This window comes from Ambystoma mexicanum, chromosome 1p (assembly GCF_040938575.1).
Source record: "Ambystoma mexicanum isolate Mex_15411 chromosome 1p, UKY_AmexF1_1, whole genome shotgun sequence".
Classification (NCBI taxonomy): Eukaryota; Metazoa; Chordata; class Amphibia; order Caudata; family Ambystomatidae; genus Ambystoma; species Ambystoma mexicanum.
In genome coordinates, this window is record NC_090921.1 from 202,912,411 (window position 1) to 202,926,425 (window position 14,015).

The following is a 14,015-nucleotide window of genomic DNA, read 5'->3' on the forward strand; positions in this document are numbered from 1 at the left end:
AGGGGTCTTCCCAAATCTAGCTATCAAAGCTAGTTTCACACTTTCGTAATCCGTCTTATCCGCCTCCCCCAACTCCATTACCACATCCGTCGCAACAGGGAGGAGCCTAGAGAACAACCAGGGAAGTAAATCATTCCTGGTGATGTCCTGGAGCCCATGATTGTACTCAAACAGTTTTAACCAATCCAATACATCCAATCTCGGTTCATACATACCCACTAATTTCTTCGGCATCCTGGGTCTTTTGGGACTGGAGCTCCTAGAGGAACCAGAGGAGAGAGAAGCATTTTCCACAGACAACTTTTTCATCTCTAGTTCATGATTAAGTTCCATTTCCCTGAGCCTTAACTCAGCTTGCTTCTGTTCAGCCTGGACATTCATCCGTCTGAACTCGAGCTCTTGGTTTCTTTCAGATTGAGCCAAGAACCGTTTGCATTCTAATTCGAGCTTCATTTTTTCAAAATAAGTAGGGTTACATGTGGGACCTGGTATGGGCCTCGTAGGTACAGCTGGAAATGCAGGTAGAGGAGCAGGGGAGAAAGTTCCGTTAGCCTCTCCTTCCTCTCCAGTCTCTTCGGAGGCGTGGGTTCAAATCCCACTGATGCCACCAGTGTTAGGCGGAAACCTGTGCAGTTCCCTCTGGGACCACTGCAAAAGATTTAGGACTACAGGTGTTTGGCAGTACACCCACTTGGTAGCAGTCTGTACCACACAGATTCACTTAGTAGCTGTGGCTGAGCAGTCAGACTTCCCTCAAGAAGAGTTAGGCAGTATGCGGAGTATACAATATAGGTCAATCCACACAGTAGAACAAGCAAACACGGAACAAGGCTTCGGTGTAAAGATATAAAGGTATTTATTTATAACAACACATCTATAGAAAACACTCTGGCACTAATACGGCAAACAACTTCAATCACAATTACTATACGAAGAAAAAGATCAATCCCCCTAACAATAGTTCGACAAGTCTAGGTTTACCGGCATCATTTATTTGCAGACAGAGGTGTATGCTTTAACCTAGATGGCACTCTAGTATTCGTTAGGACGGGAGAGAAAAATAAGGCAGGTTATGAAGTCAACTCGGTACCAATACTTTACGGACAAATGCAAGGCAAGTAAGGCAGGGTCTACTGCAGATCACAAAGTTCAGAGGCCAGGCCCACTCGGAGAGAGGCAAGGCGATATGTCCCAAAAGTGTCTCCGTGGAAATGCGCTTCGAGTCTTTATCGCAAAATTGATATGGAAAGATTGGACCAGTTCAGAACAACACTTTAAAGAAAGCTTGGAGGCGACCCAATGGAAAGGCGAGGATTAAGACACCTCACTCTATCCGGCAGAAAGGGAAGCCAGGTGGACACGGTATCTTGTTTGTGGAGAGACAGCTCCGGCGGGGGCAGTTGTTCCTGGTAGTGGATGGCACGTCGGGTCTTTGCCACGAGTAGAGATGATCTCGTCGTCGAAGAAAAGTGAAGTCCGGTGCACCACCAGGGAAGAGACCAGCCGCGGAGTGCTCCGTCACAAGGCACCACCTTTTGGTCGCGGTACAGGGGTAGTGGCTATCCGGTTGCCGAGGTGCTCTGCACGGGCAATTCGACCACTGCGTCCTGGAGCGAAGAAAAAGCAAAGGGGACTGGTTGTTCCCACCAGTCAGGGGAAGAGACTCTCCGGCTGGGAGATCTCCTCTGTCGTCGGGAAGTGGTGAGTCGGTTCCGCAGGGCTCCACCGGAGGTGTCGTCATTGCAGGTCGGCTCAGCTTTACCCTCGTCGGATTCTTAGGTCCTGTGGCGACTTCTGAAGATCCAGTCCCAAAAGCCCTGCTTTTATGCAGAAAACCCCCATTCATTCAGCCTAGCTGTAAATCAAAACATGCTAAGTGGTGAGCGGTGTGGCTCACCACTTGGGCCAATCACACCAGAGTGAGACTGGAGTTGGCAAGACAACTCAGTCCAGGGTGCCTAAACCCCCTCCCACACCCCTGTGGTAACCCAGACAGAATGGCACCACTTTGGAGTGTCTCTGTACAGAAGCCCGCCAAAAGTGGAACAAAGGGCTCAAACTTTGGTTTAGGAGTCACAGAGAAGAACACAGACGCCATTTTAAAAACCGAGTTCTGGCAGAAAATACCATCCGATAGACTTATTTAAGATAAGTAAATCGGTGGTATGTTAGAGATTAACGAGGAAAAGTATCAATCTCCAACAATGGGAAGAATCCCAAAGGGTTATATTTGGGGTCGAATATAACAAGTAGTTTCCACTGCCACCAGCCAAAACTCGACGAGGGGGGACGGGACAGTGCCCCCTCGAATAACAGACCCAGGAGTAATCGAATTACCCCTACTAGTACGTCCACAATAGGATGGTTTGCACTAGTTCTGTTAGTAAATTTAGGTCTAATAAAGCCAATGGTGACTTTACATGCCCGGGGAGACAGTAGTCAGTCCCCGGGTATGGAGTCTATGATGGAGGTCCGCTAGGATGCCCCAGTGCTACGGCACGGAGCGTGCGTTGTAACACACATAGTAAAACATATGAGACCCTATGGAGTAAAAGACCCCATAGCCCATAGAACACATTGACATTCAAAGGAATTACACACATTCAGGTCCAAGAGTGGGAGAAAAAGAGTCCCACTCTTGGCAGGATGGAAAAAACAAACTCCAGAAATCCAGCAAAGCTGCTGGGGGACTCACTAGGTTAGGAAATTCAGCCTAAACAGAGAATTCTCCCTAACACACGGGACAAGGGTTGGATTTGGCTTTTGTACCTAGAAATCTCACATTTCGAAAAATACCCTTTCTCATCAGATTACACCACAGATGCCAGCATATTCAGATATTTTGGTGAATCGCAAAAACCTTGTTGGATGACTGTGCAACATATTGGGGCGAAGCTACCATATTTTCTTGTTTACGCCCAAACTACATTACTGAAAAATATGGCATTTGGTGGCCTGATTTCCTATCACCTACTACACCTTTTCTCAAATGTTTATAATTGTCAGATTTATACAGAGAACACAATTAATGTTTGTTTGATAACTTTTGATAGGTTGGTATCGCCAAAACTGTTTTGGAACCACCAGAAGCAGGTCACTGACATCTTTTCCTAAATCGGAACATGAAAAATGTATGATTAATACTTCCCAATGTATTCCAAAAATTGCATATCTCCCATTGTGTGCAATGGGTGTGAAGCTCTGCCTTCACTCTTCCCCCTCTGTAAGCAGAGATTGGGTTCTTAGCCCTGATTTCAAGAGAGACCAATTTGTTTAGGTTAGCTTACAGCTTCAAAGGGTAATTACTAAGTTTACGATGGCTTGGGTGCTATTGGTCCTAAAACTTGAAGATCCACAGAATTCCACAGCTCATTTACATGGTAACACAGCTTGGGAAGGCATGGTTTCACACCTGGGGTTCATTTCTAGGAAGTGAAACTTAAGAGTTGCCTTTTCCCAGCATTTTATATTTGATCCAACTTTAGCAAATGCACACAAACTAACATGTACCCCTTGTCACAGCACTTTCCTGCAACAGTGATTACTGACGGCTACATATATGTTTAAAGACTTCAGCTGTACATTTGAATAATTAAAGCGTTGATTTGAAGACTCAATCGCAATGTCACTGGGGTCAGTTTTAGCCGTGAAACCTTTCATGATGTTATAGTTCCACATTTCCTTGTAAATTCTGGTTAATAAAAGATTATCTGTGATGGGCTCATGATGAAAAAACTTGCAGTTCTTTGGTGGCATTCATACACAAAGTTTGAAGAGTAGGTCTTTAATTGAAAATGAGAGGAAAGACAGATTTCTGAAGACAATCATTCTTGTTGGAGTAAAACCCCAGTCTGTTGTGCAGGCTTGCACACATTTTGGCCCTTTCATTTACATGCTGGATGTCGCCATTTTTGCCAAGGGGGTCTCATCCTTTCCAGACCTTTCTCAACAATATCATGAGGTCTGCCCCTCATGTGTAGCAAGGAATATTTTAAGGCATACGCGTGCCTAGATGCCTAAATTGGCTCCTTCATGTTTGAGCAAGGGCATCATTTTGCATGTACTCCAGTTCAGGCCTTTTGCTGAGGGGCATATCTCCCCCTCTGACTCTGGCCTGTAGTCATGGCTTTTTAGGTCTATTTCACCTCACAAATCCCCCCTCCTAGAACTGAAGCAACTATATTGAGAGAGAGAAGAGCTAGGAGAAAATTGGGTGTTCCTTCCGGGATAGCCTGGGTCCACCCCAGGGGTCTCCTTTAGAGAGTGCCTGCTCCTGGTTCATTCAAGGACTTCCCTTCAGAGTTTGTCTGCTCTATTTTGGCTTCTGATGGAGTGGTGTACTGGTACATACTCACCCTCTTCGGATTTTGAATGTTCCATTAGGTTGGGGTTCCTGGACCTCTCCCCGTCCGGGGGCTCTCCTCTGGTCTTTAGAATCAAGGAGATAATAGATCTGCCAAGAAGAACAAAGAGATTAAGTATTTTACACAATACAATTTTTCCAATAGGGATCTGACAATAGATAACAAAGCAGCAGGAGAGATACGCATGAAGTGTACATTTCAAGCAAGCATTTGGTTTTCGACATACAAATATTTCCCAAACAGTGGTTCCTTACATTTTTCATTTTCGTAATCTTTTCAAAATAAGTATAATTGTTCGACTCCCTGTTATAGTAGGATTTTCTTTATTCCGTTCCCGTTCCTTATCTTTACTCTTCGGAGGATTCCTGGGCTCTACCCTCACTGGGTTCTTCAATCAGTCGCAAATTCTGCCTGGGATGGCAGCACTTCAACTGATAGATGTGCACCAATTTCTCTTCCGTTTGTTCTCCTTTAGGAATGCAGAATTATAAGTGACAGGTGAGATTTTGTCTACAATTTTAAAGGGGCAGCCCCAGGAGGGAAGGAATTTCCGCTCCTAGGTCTGGTTCCTCTGAAAATTGTACTAGAAGACCCTGTCTCCTACTTGATATAATTTTTAGTGGTCTTTAAATTGTAGTGGGTTTTCATCCCCTCTGCCGATTTTTCCAGATTGCGCTGAGCATACATAAAATCATGCTGAAGGTGTCTTCTCAGATTCTCACTATATTCATGTATCCTGGATGCGTTAAACAGGTTCTGCTCTTGCGTTCTGTAGAGCAGATGCTATGGTAACACCATTGTTTGTCCAGTCATTAGCTCGAATGGAAACAGCTTTGTCATAGAAGATGGGGTAGACCTGATGGCCATCAGGACAAGTGGTGATTGGATGTCCTAACTAGGCCCAGAGTCCATAACAAACTTCTTTAGGATGCTCACAATCATTTTATTGTATCTCTCAACTCTCCTACTAGAGGCTGGTGGTAGGCAATATGGAGTTTTCTCTTTACCCCAAGTATCTCCCACATCTTTGTCATCACCTTGCTGGTGAAGTGACTTCCTCGGTCACACTGAATCTTTTGGAGGAGGCCGAAATGCGCGAACATTTGATTGATCATCAGGGCAGCTGCTGTTTCTGCCTTGCAACATGGGGCCGGGAGACATTCCACCCTTTGGTAAACAAGCATGTTACCATTAACATGTACTTGATTTCTCTAGAGGAACGAATCATGGGCCCGATGTAATCTACTTGTAAATGTGGCCAAGGCAGTGTCATTCCTATTTTCTGGAGGGGAGCTCAGACAGTGAGTGAACTTTGCTGAAATTGCGCACACACTAGACACCCCTTCAAATATTGGTTGAGGTCCTGAGCCATGTGTGGCCTGTGTGCAGCCTCGCGCAAGATTTCCAAAGTAGTATGAAACCCCTGATGACCAGCTGTGGCTGCGTCATGGGCGTGATTAGCATATGGCTTCGGAATGAGGTAGGCACCACCCACTGGTCACATCCAGTGATGGATCTCTGTACCAACAAACCGTCTTGGATTCTGAATGTTTTGGGAAACTTCATCAACACCCGGAGATCCTCTTTCCTGGTGTAATTGTTTTCGGTCAGAGCAAAATTCACAGGGTCTTCAATGTGTTGATAACATTTCCCAATTATCGGATCTCGTTTTTGTGACGTGAGCAAATCAGCATCTGGCGTCTCCTTACTCCACTGGGCAGTTGAGAGTTAATTTTGGGCATATGTTTGGGACCTGGTAACAGCAGCGACCTGGATTTCCCCCAACAGGAACTCAATCTCTGTGAGATCACCATGGACAGCTCTGGTTTTGGCCAGCTGGTCAGCCAGGTCATTTCCGGATTTGTCTGGTCCCTCTATTCTGGAATGACCCATGACCTTCTTCCAGTAGATGGATATCTCATTAGAGGTGACCAGATCATTGATAGATTGTATTAGTTTGCCATGATTGAGTGGGTTATTGTTTGCACACGGCATCCCTCTGGTTTCCCAATTAATCAGGTGCTGAACGAACCCGTTCGGGAAATAATCTGAATCCATGATTATTATTAGTTCGTGGATTCAGTGTTGCATGGCAGTGAGGATGGCCTGATGAACCGCCATCAACTCCACCACCTGACTACTTCGAGGACCGATCTTGTATCCGGCTGAGGGCTCCGAGGCCTCATTCACCCAGCCATGCCCAACGCTGGCCATCAGTTCCTTTTCCTGATTGTTCTCAACATGGTAGGAGCACCCATCCATATAAACTGTGGGCATCCCCTTGCATGTGTCTTCTTCATAGACTTTGTGCAGGGAATTCAGGTACACCTCCATGCTGTCTTGTGTTTCGATACTTTTGTCCTCGAGACAGTTTTCTCGAGCACAATCATGCAAGTCAGTCAAACCTTGCGTGAGGTGACTTTTCTTGTTTTGGCCATATCTCACCTCCGCAGGAAAGCCTTGCATGGACAGAATCCATGAAGTATTTCTGGAATTATTCACATTCCCCACATATATTCTGTCACTTCAAAGGTATTTCAAAGGCTGGTGAGGAGTCTCAACGATGATGTGCTCCTCCTAGCCCCTTGATCTGCATATGAATCTGCCCTTCTTCCTCTCTATGTAGTCTATGCCTGCCTGGGTCTGAGGGTTGCTTATGCCCTCTACTGGGGGTCCAAATACCTCAGAGTTTATTATACATTCATTTTCAGGAGCTTTGTTTACCGTGCCTCTGGGCCGCTGGTGTTGCCACCCTCTGTTCCTCAGCTTCGGAGCAGTGCCCAAAGTTCTGTGTCTGGTGAATTAGCGAGTAGTTGGCACGTGTATATGTTGCCTTGTAATCCTCGCCTCTCTTCTCATCTGGATTGTATAAGGGTCTTTTCCAGCACCTTACTGTCTTCTCAGATTGTTGCTGGGCAGTGGGTGTACCAGGGCCTTTAACATCCGTGCTTCCGGCTTGCCAGTGTTACACTTGTGGCCCCCCTAACTTTGGTGATGTGCCAACAGCTCCAAATACATTGTGTCTGCCGGCTGTCCATTGGTGTGTGTGCCGCTTTAAGACCCTTGCAGCCCTCGTGGCAGCTGAGTCTGATTAGAGTTCCCACCCCAAGACTGCTTTGTGGTGTTAAAACTGATTCTGACCTTCTGTGACAGTCTCCAAGGCCCCCTCCGTTAGGCTTCCTCACAATGGTCCTTATGGTATTCCAACGTGGCTGGGGCTAAGCACCCCTACTCCTCTATCCCATGCATTGGACGTTGCCCACAACACTCTAGATCCTCTTTTCGGGGGCATAAGAACACTCAATGCCTTTCGGTCTGCTGTGCACCCTTAGTCGATGTTGAGTGAATAGTTGTGGGTCCAAAACGACTTTGAGTGAGTCTTACTGGCGTGTGACATATAAATGTTCACCCTCCTCGGCACTTTAAGTACATTAGTACTCAGTTTGCATACTCTCTGTGGGCACTCAGCACATCTGCTCCGTGTTCTTTGTTTTCCAGCTTTCCTTGCCATGTCATTCGTTTCTCGAAGCTGGGTCCTGTGTTGTGTCTCAGTGTTCTGTTTGTCTGTGCCTGCTGATCTGGCACAATTTCGATTCTCCTACCGTCTCAGGTACATATGCCTAAGCTCGGGGGTCCCGCTCTTCGCACAGCCGCTTAGTAGACACCTGCGCCCTGCGTGTTCTCCACGACTGCACTCTGCCGCCTCAGCATGCATTCCTTGACACAAAGTATCCATCGCTTCTCAGAGTTTCTGTCTGAGTCTGCCAGCCATTTGCAGTTCAGCTCCTCCTGACACACTGTAGCTGCTGTTATCTTCTAACCTCTTCATGTGGGCTCTGGTGCGGCTTCCCCTTGAGATCAGGGCTCTGTTGTGATTCAAACACGCTGTGTGGATTCTCCTTTCCTTTGTTCTAGGCTAGGCGCCATTTTGTTGCACTCGCCCGCAACACCATCCAAACTTTTCTTCCGTGTTCTGGCCTTCATGCAAGTCTCATCTGGGTTTTCAGCACTATGTGCCCGGCATATTCATGCTGCTGTGGCTTCCGTTTTACTGTTCATATCTTGTTTATTATACCTGTTCAGCATTCGGATCTTCATCGGATCAGCAGGAGCTCCGAGATACAGGTCTTTTACGTGGCCATGTAGCCACGCCCCCTTCCTTTAGCTTTTTATCTTTCCAAAGTGGGTCACTAAAATGAGTAGCATTGAACAGGGCAGTGCTATACAAATGCATGACCAGTAGCAGGTGCTATGTATGGAAAAGTGAATGTGTTGTTCCTGTTCTACATAAATCCTCTTGCTTCACAATAGAGTGCATTGTGCTTTGTTTTTACAATTTATTTTGTGAGATTGGTCCGGTGAACGATCACGTGAGACTTGCTGATTGTGTTGTGCTTCAGTGCTCGGATGAGAATGGCCTAGTGTTTCTAGCATTCACAAGGCAGTTCTGTGACACTGGCTCACTGTTTTTGTGGGTCATTATGTGAGTCAGACCTGGTGTTTCAGGGAGCAATTGTGAGATTGGTTGTGTCTTGGTGAAGCATTGCGTAATAATCTTAAAAATTGAGCCATTTTTAGTTTTGGCTGTTGGGTGCACTGAAGAACCACCTATTACCTGAATTGATTGCATTGGAGTAAAGCTAGGTGAGCGATGTCAGCAGGGACACATGGCTTGTGGATGTTATTTATTTATTTACCTACCCAGTGACTGCCAATGGCCAGGCTAATCTCTATGCAGCCATTCGGGTCACTACCTGCCCTCATCGCCCAATATACATCATCCTAGGATCTCTTTATCAAGCAGTAACAGCAAACGTTGTGATGCGAGTGACTGCCATTATTTCAAAGTATTCTTAAGAGTTAATTGCTTAACTGTAGCTATAACTGTGCTGCTGGTGTAATAAGATTGTTTTAAACAAGTGTGCGTTCAGCCACTTTTTAAACCAGTATGTGTGTCCTTTCAATAAAGTCCTGTTAAAAATAAAAAAATAAAATGCTAAAACTAATGGCTTTGCCAATGCGTGTCATTTTTTGGATCGTGCACAGGGACCTCCTGTCACATGCGCCCGAACACTGAGGGCGTTGCCAGAGGAGCCGGCGGTTGTTGGCGTGTTGCATTTTATTTCCACATGTGATCCGCTGTGACACACTCAGGGATTCAGGGCGCGTGCCGGCACCAAGCGGGAACTCGCCGGCGATTCCGACGATGGTCGGGCATGACCCAACCAGCAACGCACACCGACAGGTAATTACATAACCAGGATCTTCGGTGGAATTACATAACTGATCTTCCCACAAACACTAAACAATATTAGCAGCTCCTTCCGCAATGCCCACGAATTCAAGAAATGTCTGAATGCATTTCTAGCCTGACTGATGTGTAGGGCCCTTATTTATCCTCGGGGATTCTGCTAATTGTAATTGTAACAGTAATGCTAATTGTAATTACTGGTCAGCAACACTTGTACTGAATCCGGCCAGGGCCAAACTCCGCCTTTCATCCTTACCAAACACTGTGGGTGAGAAGATGCCTGAGGCTTCGTAGTGCTGTGTGAAAGCAAATTAGTAGTATTATAAGCACTAAGAAATTACCAATAATGAAAATAAATTTCCCTTGAGTGGGATGGTAATTTTCGGAGAATTGAGGCAGCTTGTACTGGTATCATTCGTTCCCTCTCCCTGAACACCGGTGTATGTTTTGGCATCACAGAATGATTAGCGTTCATCTGTCAGGTAAGTACAAAGAAAGATCCGTAGCATTGTAGTAAATTAGATATTTTTTTTTTTTCGTAAACACCACCACCACCAATATTTAAAACGTGTGAAGAAAACGGACGACAGGATGTGATTCGAACCCACGCGTGCAGCTTTAACTTTTTATTAGTGAAGTAGAGCTGTCTTGTGTGACTGAACCTGAATTACTTTTACTGCACACCACAGCAAGCTCTGAGCTGTGGGACATAGCGCTGCATTCTGGCCGCGCAAACTTGACGAGCAAAAGTATGATATTATATTCACTCATTAACTACTACCATTCCTGCATTCCCGTGTTATCATTTACACGAAATCAAGGAAAGCCTCCGCTCCACGTCCCACGGGCGAATCATGGCTCTTCTAACCGGAGTCAGGAACAGATGTGCTTAGTAGATCAATGGCCTGTTTCATTTCACCAGGAAGAGGGGTGTGGCTAGACCTGTCACCTGGAAGAGGGGCGTGGCTAGACCTGTCACCGGAAGAGGGGTGGCCACGCCCCTTAGAGGCAATGATGTCACTTACCAGGTCATTGCAGGGTCATCATAGTACCCACACTCAGAGGAACTGATGCTACAGACCATGTCACTGTGGCAAAAGGCTGTGAATGACCCTTTCATTATAAGGCAGTGATGCCCTAAACCTAGTACTGTTACTTCAGGGAACTGATACCACTACCCCCAGGAAAAAATACTTTTGCTTGACTCGCTGTAAGACTTTAAGACTAAGACTTAAACAACAGCAACCCAGTTGCATCACAAGCTAGATATGGAGTGACAAAGACACATGATGGCAGTTGCTCGTTGTGCACTGGTTCGTTGGTCTAGGCCGGAGTATGATTCTCGCTTTGGGTGTGAGAGGTCCCGTGTTCAAATCCCGGACGAGCCCTTTTTTTTAACTTCACAAAATGAATACTTATGTATTTTATGTTATTTGAGGTCCCGGGTTCATTATTTTATAATATAAATATTTGAAGGCATACGCGTGCCTAGATGCCTAAATTGGCTCCTTTCTGTTTGAGCAAGGGCATCATTTTGCATGTACTCCAGATCAGGCCTTTTGCTGAGGGGCATATCTCCCCCTCTGACTCTGGCCTGTAATCATGGCTTTTTAGGTCTATTTCACCTCACAAATCCCCCCTCCTAGCACTGAAGCAACTATATTGAGAGAGAGAAGAGCTAGGAGAAAATTGGGTGTTCCTTCTGGGATAGCCTGGGTCCACCCCAGGGGTCTCCTTTAGAGAGTGCCTGCTCCTGGTTCATTCAAGGACTTCCCTTCAGAGTGTGTCTGCTCTATTTTGGCTCCTGATGGAGTGGTGTACTGGTACGTACTCACCCTCTTCGGATTTTGAATGTTCCATTAGGTTGGGGTTCCTGGACCTCTCCCCGTCCGGGGGCTCTCCTCTGGCCTTTAGAATCAAGGAGATAATAGATCTGCCAAGAAGAACAAAGAGATTAAGTATTTTACACAATACAATTTTTCCAATAGGGATGTGACAATAGATAACAAAGCAGCAGGAGAGATACGCATAAGGTGCACATTTCAAGTAAGCATTTGGTTTTCGACATACAAATATTTCCCAAACAGTGGTTCCTTACATTTTTCATTTTTGTAATCTTTTCAAAATAAGTATAATTGTTCGACTCCCTGTTATAGTAGGTTTTTCTTTATTCAGGTTCCCGTTCCTTATCTTTACTCTTCGGAGGATTCCTGGGCTCTACCCTCACTGGGTTCGTCAATCAGTCGCAAATTCTGCCTGGGATGGCAGCACTTCAACTGATAGATGTGCACCAATTTCTCTTCCGTTTGTTCTCCTTTAGGAATGCAGAATTATAAGTGACAGGTGAGATTTTGTCTACAATTTTAAAGGGGCCACCCCAGGAGGGAAGGAATTTCCGCTCCTAGGTCTGGTTCCTCTGAAAATTGTACTAGAAGACCCTGTCTCCTACTTGATATAATTTTTTAGTGGTCTTTAAATCATAGTGGGTTTTCATCCCCTATGCCGATTTTTCCAGATTGCGCTGAGCATACATAAAATCATGCTGAAGGTGTCTTCTCAGATTCTCACTATATTCATGTATCCTGGATGTGTTAAACAGGTTCTGCTCTTGCGTTCTGTAGAGCAGATGCTATGGTAACACCATTTTTTGACCAGTCATTAGCTCGAATGGAGACAGCTTTGTCATAGAAGATGGGGTAGACCTGATGGCCATCAGGACAAGCGGTAATTGGATGTCCTAACTAGGCCCAGAGTCCATAACAAACTTCTTTAGGATGCTCACAATCATTTTATTGTATCTCTCATCTCCCCACTAGAGGCAGGTGGTAGGCAATATGGAGTTTTCTCTTTACCCCAAGTTATTGTTATTGTTATTTTGCTTTTATATAGCGCCTTATATACCATTGGTATGGTCTGAAGGCGCTGGTAGGTTGAACGCCCTTGGGAACCGAGGTTCGGGTCAGTGGAGAGATTAGAGAGGGTCAAAGGTGCGTGTGCGCACCAGGTATGTGTGCAGCTGGTGCGGAATTTCTGTGGTAGCTGCTTTCTAGCGATAGGTGTGGTGGTTGAGGAATCAGGAGTATGTGTTCGGTCTGGCAGGAGTTATCCAGTCCGAGTGAGGCAGCGTTAGGCCTGACGAGAACGCTTGGCTGGGGGTGAGAAACCAGCAATGTTTACTTAGAGTGATGGGGAGTGAGCGGCGGATGTTGATATGAGAACAGATATACCGAATGGTGTCATAGTATCTCTGTGTTCTACTTGAGTGGTGGTGTAAGGAGAGAGTAAGCGTGGGGTGTGAAATGAAGTATGCTCTTACAACGGTTCCTTGCGTTCCACATCAAAGTCTGCACATTACGCAATTCAGGGGGGTCCGGTCCGGTCCGTGCGATGTGTTTTGTTTCTCATCTGCTCTTATGCACTATTCATCGGGTCAGCGAATTCTTCCGTATAGCGTACTCCTCCATCTAGCATGGAGGAGTACGCTAATCATGCGCTCTGGTCCATTCATTCATTTGTTTCGTGCGTTCACCCGCTCCCCAGGCTCATCTGTTACGCACTCATTCGCATCAGATGCTCATCCGCCACTTGTCAGTTCTGCATTCATCAGCTCCGTTCACTCTTCCGTACAATGTACTTAACTGTTTTGTGTACACTCGTTTTCTCGCTCTTATTTCTCGTTCGCTCGACGCATACCCGTTCTCTCGCCATACTCAGCCGCTTACTACACTCGGTCGCCCGACATACTCAGCTGCTTGCGATACTCAGCCGCTCGCTACATTCCGTCGCTCTTCAGATTCAGCCGATAGCTGTACTCAGCCGTTCCCTAAGCTCCTCCGCGGTCCATGTTCTTCCCCTCATTACACTCAACCGTTTTCTACATTCATGTGCTCTCCATATTCATTCAGCCGCATTCTACACTCGTGTGTTCTCCACATTCATCTGTCTACCACATTTATTGGCTCTTCATATTCGTTCGCTCTGTACGCTCACCGCCCTCCACAGTCATCCGCCCTCCACAGTCATCAGCCCTCCGCAATCATCCGCCCTCTGCAATCATCCGCCCTCCGCAATCATCCGCCCTCCGCAATCATCCGCCCTCCGCAATCATCCGCCCTCCGCAATCATCCGCCTTCTGCAATCATCCGCCCTCCGCAGTCATCCGCCCTCCGCAGTCATCCGCCCTCCGCAGTCATCCGCCCTCCGCAGTCATCCGCCCTCCACAGTCATCCGCCCTCCGCAGTCATCCGCCCTCCGCAGTCATCCGCCCTCCGCAATCATCCGCCTTCCACAATCATCCGCCCTCCGCAATCATCCGCCCTCCGCAATCATCCGCCCTCCGCAGTCATCCGCCCTCCGCAATCATCCGCCTTCCGCAATCATTCGTCCTCGGCAGTCATCCG